Source organism: Colobus angolensis, unplaced genomic scaffold (genome assembly GCF_000951035.1).
Source record: "Colobus angolensis palliatus isolate OR3802 unplaced genomic scaffold, Cang.pa_1.0 Scaffold751, whole genome shotgun sequence".
Classification (NCBI taxonomy): domain Eukaryota; kingdom Metazoa; phylum Chordata; class Mammalia; order Primates; family Cercopithecidae; genus Colobus; species Colobus angolensis.
Window position 1 is genome coordinate 162,162 of NW_012121277.1, and position 6,032 is coordinate 168,193.

At 35.3% G+C, this 6,032-nt stretch overlaps 1 long non-coding RNA gene across 1 annotated transcript in view; it reads right to left on the reverse strand.

Moving 5' to 3' along the window:
* Positions 1-202: 202 nt before the first annotated feature.
* Positions 203-6,032, reverse strand: part of LOC105501841 — a 42,107-nt gene continuing 36,277 nt past the window's right edge. Inside the window, exon 3 of the long non-coding RNA XR_001000247.1 lies at positions 203-254. This is a non-coding gene — a long non-coding RNA (uncharacterized LOC105501841). The remainder of the gene's footprint in view (positions 255-6,032) is intronic.

Below are 6,032 nucleotides of genomic sequence, written 5' to 3' on the forward strand. Positions count from 1 at the left end.
TTCTATCACTAAAAGACTGAATAAGTAAAATGTGACATATGCACATGCTAAGGATACTATGTAAAGTCAGAACTCTAGTAAAGATACACATCTTAGCTCTAGCTACCATAATAAAATGCCATAGACTGGGAGGCTTAAATAACAGAAATTAATTTTCTCACAGTTCTGGGGGCTAGAAGTCCAAGACCAGGGTGCTAGCATGGTTGAATTCCAATGAGGGCTCTCTTCCCAGCTTGCAGATGATTGCTTTCTCACTGTATCCACACATGGCGCAGAGAGAGAGAGAGAGAGGGAAAGCTAGTTTTCTGATATTGCTTCTAGAGAGAGAGAGTTAGTTCTCTGATATCGCTTCTTATAAGTGTACTAATCCCATCATGAGGGCTCTGTAATCATTACGTCATCTAACCTTCCCAAGATCCCGTTCTAACTACCAACACATTGGGAGTTATGGCTTCAACATATGAGTTCTGGGGGGACACAAACTTTCATTCCATAACATTTTGCCCCTAGCCCCCCAAAATTCATGTCTTTCTCACATGCAAAATATATGCAGTCCATCTCAACAGACCCAAAAGTCTTAACTGAGTCCAACAACAACTCTAAAGTCTTAAGTGCAAAGTATCATCTAAGTATCATCTAAATCATGTATGAGCGAGACTCAAGGTACAATTTGTCCTGAGGCTAAACTTCTCTCTAGCTGTGAACCTGTGAAACCAGACAAGTTATGACTGAACTTGCTTTGTGTTTTTTTCACTGGGATTCTGGAAAGGAGATCCTTGGAGGAGCAGGGGAGAAACTGGGGATATTTTGCCTAGGGTTGAGAGATGTCTTGGCTGTCTTTAGGTGTCAGAGGATTTGTCATTTGCAGAGACAGAACTGTGTCTTATAGCTCCAGAGAAAATCCCCAGGCCATAGAAATAAGGCTTCAAAGAGATAACATTACTTAATGGGTAAAACAAATCAAAAGCACCGTAATATTAATAGCTGCTGCTTCCATTTACTGATCACTTACTAGGTGCCAGGCTCTGGGTTGAGCATTTTAAATTCATTATCTTAATTTGTTCTCTCAGAGATGCAGTGAACTAAGTGTTCAAACTACCCCTTCAGAAAAACTGGCATAGGAAAAAAAAAAAACAAAATTGACTGTATTGAAACTTTGTTCCTAGAATTTAATCAAATTAAAATGAATCTTTTCAGTAGTGGAACTGGTTTTTCCACTAGATTTCAGGGCATGAAATTCCATTAAGACATAGAGCATCATACTATACCTGTATCTACCACCCTTGTGATGATCATTTCCTGAACTCTGAGGACCAGCTCACAGGCTTCCTTGACACTGCAAGTTCTGTCCTCATCCTGGGTGTCCTCAACAATATACACATGGAAGTCCCGCCTCAAACACCCTGGCCTCATATCTCTCTGACCTTTAACTTCTGAGCGCCTCAACCACTCCCATTCACTTGGCATCACTGGGCGTGGCTTCAACTCCAATATCCCATGGAGGCCCAAATCTCCTAATGGAGGCTGGGTCCATGCCATTTGCTCTTTGGCTTCACTGAGGGGTCCAGTGCCCAAGACCTTCCTTTTCTCTTCACTTTTTTCCTTGTCCAGCCTAGATCTTGGAGCATATTGATTTAGTATTGACTGCCTCGTCGTCCCCTTGCCCTCCAGTGACCACATCTGCACTGTTTAGCCTCAGTTTTGAGTCTCTCCAAACCAATGATTTCTCTGATGTCATAAAGGCCACTATGGGAGAAAGGAGCAGCACCCCAAGTATTGTTGCCTCTAACAGAATTTTCAGCCTCAGTTGGTCCTTCTGGCCACCCTGCAATCCTTTCACATGCCTCAGGTCACCTCTTTCTCCAATTTTCCTCCTATCTGTACTCCAAGATTTTTCATCACTCCTCTCAAACAACAGCCCCTTTCACTCTACTGTCACCATACCCCATACAATGGCTCAGACTCCTACTTCATAAAGGAGTTCGAGGCTAACTTCAGCTCCTTGCCCCCGTACTTACAAAGGTCTCTTTGGCTTCACTAGCTCTCACTTCGCATTTCTCTTTTACTTTCAGAAGAACTGGCCCTCATCCTCTAGTTTCTCCACCTTTGCTCTGTACACCCTCCTCTAATTTTCCTTCTCCTATCTCCCTTAGAACCTTGCTTACACTATTATCCATTCTCTTTCATGACTCTTTCTTCCCTCTCTCCCTACCAGTTTCCTAACCTCAGGTTATTCATATGCTCAACTGTCCCTCTTCTTTAGAAATCTTTTCTTGGCACCACTGCCCCCTTCATCTACTATTAAAGCTCCTCTCATCTTTTAAGCCTAAAAAAACAGTGGTCTATACCTAATCTCAGCTTTATCACTTCCTATTCTTTTTTCAATTCGGTGTAATCAATCATACCACTCTGCTGTGCTACATTTATCATGATTTCTCTTTAGTCTTGCTCTTACTTTTTATTACAGTTGTATTGAAGCATATAATAAATTGCAAATATTTAAAAAATATATTTTGATGAGTTTTGACACATGTGTACACCCATGAAACTATCACCTCAATCAAGATAATGAACATATCTATCACCAACAAAAGTTTTGAGATACCCTTTGGTAAACCAAACAGCCCACACACTGTCCCTAAGCAGTCATTGATCTGCTTTTATCAACACAGGTTAATTTGCATTTCTTAGAATTTTATATAAAAGGATTCAGACAGGATGTACTCTTTTTTGTCTGGCTTATTTCACTCAAAATAATTATTTTGAGACTCATCCATGTTGTGCATGCATCAACAGTTTGCTCTTTTAAATTGCTGAGTAGCATCCCACTGTACAAATATGCCACAATTTATTTATCCATTCTCCTGTTGATGAACATTTGGGTTGTTTACAGTTTGGGGCTGTTTTTAATAAAGCTGCAATGAGCATTTGTGGGTTAGTGTATATATTTTCATTTCTCTTGGGTAAATAGCTAGGAGAAGAATGAGTGGGTTGTAAGGTAGGTATATGTTTAACTTTTTAAGAAACTGCCAGATTGTTTTCCAAAGTGAACATACCATTTCATATTCCCATGAGGAATGAATGAAAATTCCAGTTGTTCCACATCCTCACCAACATTGGTATGGTCAGTCTTTTCATTTCAGATGTTCTAATGGATGTGTAATGATATCTCACTGTGGTTTTCATTCACATTTCTTTAATGACTAATGGTGTTGAACATCTTTTCATGTGCATATTTGCCATTTGTATTTCTTCTTTTGTGAAGTGTCTATTCTAATCTATTGCCTATTTTTAGTGTATTGCCTATCTTCTTATTACTGAGTTATAAAAATTCTTTACATATTCTAGACACAATTCCTTTATTGGATATGTGATTTGTAAATGCTGTCTCCCATCTGTGACTTACCTTTTTATTTTACTAATAGTACTTTTTAGGAAACAATAGTTTCCAATTTTGATGAAGTCCAGTGATCAATTTTGCTTAAGTTCTCATGCTTACTGTATTCTATTTAGAAAATCTTTGCCAGATGTAAAGTCACTTAGAGTTTCTACTAAGTGTTGTGCTGGAAGTTTTATATTTTCAGCTCTTACTTTTAAGTCTTTGGTCCATTTTGAGTTAATTTTTGTACATAGCATGAGATAAGGGCTGAGGCCCTATTTTTTTTGTATGTGATCATTCCATTGTTTCAGCATTGTTTGTTGAAAAAGATTTCCCCATTAAATTGCCTTGCCATCTTTGTGAAAAATTAAATGACCTTATATGTGTAGGTCTATTTTGGACTCTCTATTCTGTTCTATTGATATATAAGTCTGTTTTTACACCAATACTATACTGTCTTGATTATTATACTTTTACTATAAATCTTAAAACCAGACAGTTATTTGTTTTTAGTGAAAGTTGTTTTTGACACATCTAGGTCCTTTGAATTCCTATGTAAATTTTAGAATCAACTTGTCAATATCTATAAAGAAGCCTACTGGGATTTTGAATGGGATTATGATGAATCTCTAGATCAATTTGGAGAGAACTGAAATCTTACCATTATTGAGCTTTCTGATCCATAAACATATCTTTCCACTTATTTGGGTCTTTGAAAATTTCTTTCAGCAATATTATGTACATGTTTTCCATGTTGTTTGTCAAATTTATTCCTAAGTATTTTATATTATTTGATGGCATTGAAAATAATATTTAAAAAATTTCAATTTTCTTTTGTTTGTTGCTAGGGTAAAAAAAAATTGATTTTTGTATATTGACCTTGTATCCTGCAACCTTGCTAAACTCACTTATTACTTTTAGTAGCTTTTTTGTAGATCCCTTTCGATTTTCTACAGAGATGATCCTGTAGTCTGGGAATAAAATATCTTTGTTCCAAATACATACGTCTTCTATGTATTTTCACACCTTATTGTATTCAGTATGGTCTCCAGTAAAATGTTGAACAGAAGTGGTGAAAGTAGACACTCTTACCTTACTCCTGATCTTTGGGCAAAAGCATTCAGTCTTTCAGCATTCAGTGTGATACTAGCAGTAGGTTTTCCATTTATCAGTTTGAAGATGCTCTCTTCTATGGCAGGTTTGCATAGAAGTTTCTATCTTTAACACCAGGAATGGACATTGAATATTGTTGAATGTGTTTTTGCTACATTACTAAGATAATTATACGGATCTTCTTTGATAATATGGTGAATTATTATATACTGACATTTTCAAATATTAATCCAACTTTGCAATCCTTGAATAAATTTCACTTAACTATGATGTAGTATCTTTTAAATGTATTACTGGGTTTGATTTCATAAAATTAGTTAAACATTTTAATGCCTATGCTTGTAAGAGATATTGATATATAGTTTTCTTTACTTGTATTGATTATGACTGGTTTTGGTCTCAGGGTAATGCTGGCTCATAGACTGAGTTGTACAGTATCCCCTCATCTTTATATTTCTGGAAATGTTTGCGTAGGGTTGGTATTATTTCTTTCTTCAATATTGGGTAAAAATGACCAGAAAAGCTGTCTGATCCTAGAATTTTTTGTGCAGAAAGGTTTTCAACTACAAATTCTTTCTTCTTGAGTGAGCTTTGGTAGCTTACATCTTTTAAGAAACTTGCTGATTTCATCTAAGTTGTTGAAACTATTAGCCTAAAATTGTCTATAATATCCTTTCATTATCCGTAAAATCTGCAGTGGTATCACCCCTCTCATTCCTGATATTAGTAAATTGTGTCTTCTTTGTTTTGTTTTGTTTTTTTCCTGAACAGTCTGACTAGAGGTTTAACAATTTTATTGATCTACTCAAAAAATTAGCTTTTGGTTTTGTTGATTTTCTCTCTTGTTTTTCTGTTTTACATAATATTTTATTGATTTCTACCCTTATGTTTATGTCCCTCTTTCTCCTTACTTTGAGCTTAATTTGCTTTTACTTTATAGTTTCTTAAAGTAGAAGTTTAGATTATTGATATGAGCCCTTTCTTCTTTTCTAATATAGCCTTTCTTAGTATAAATTGTCCTCTGAGCACTACTACTTCAGCTGCAATCTGCAAAATTGGTATTTTGCATTATCATTTTTATTCACTTCAAAGTATTTTCCATTTCTTATGAGTTCCTATTTGACCCATGGGTAATTTAAGTGTATTGTTCAGGGTTTTTTTTTTTTTAATATTTGGGAACTTTTCAGATGTCTTTCTGTTACTGGTTTCTAATTCAATTCCATATTGATCAGAATATATTTGTATAATTTTACTATTTTTAAAAAGTATTCAGGTTTGTTTTATGAGCCAGAATATGGTCTATCATGATAAATGTTCTATCTGTACTGGGAAAAATATTTATTCCAATACTTTGGATGAAGTGCTCTATAAATGTCATTTAGGTCAATTTCATTGAAAGTGCTTTTTTAGTCTTTTCTAATCTCACTAACCTTTTACTTTTCTTTTTTTTTTTTTTAAATTTTATTTTTTTATTATACTTTAAGTTCTAGGGTACATGTGCATAACGTGCAGGTTTGTTACATATGTATACTTGTGCCAT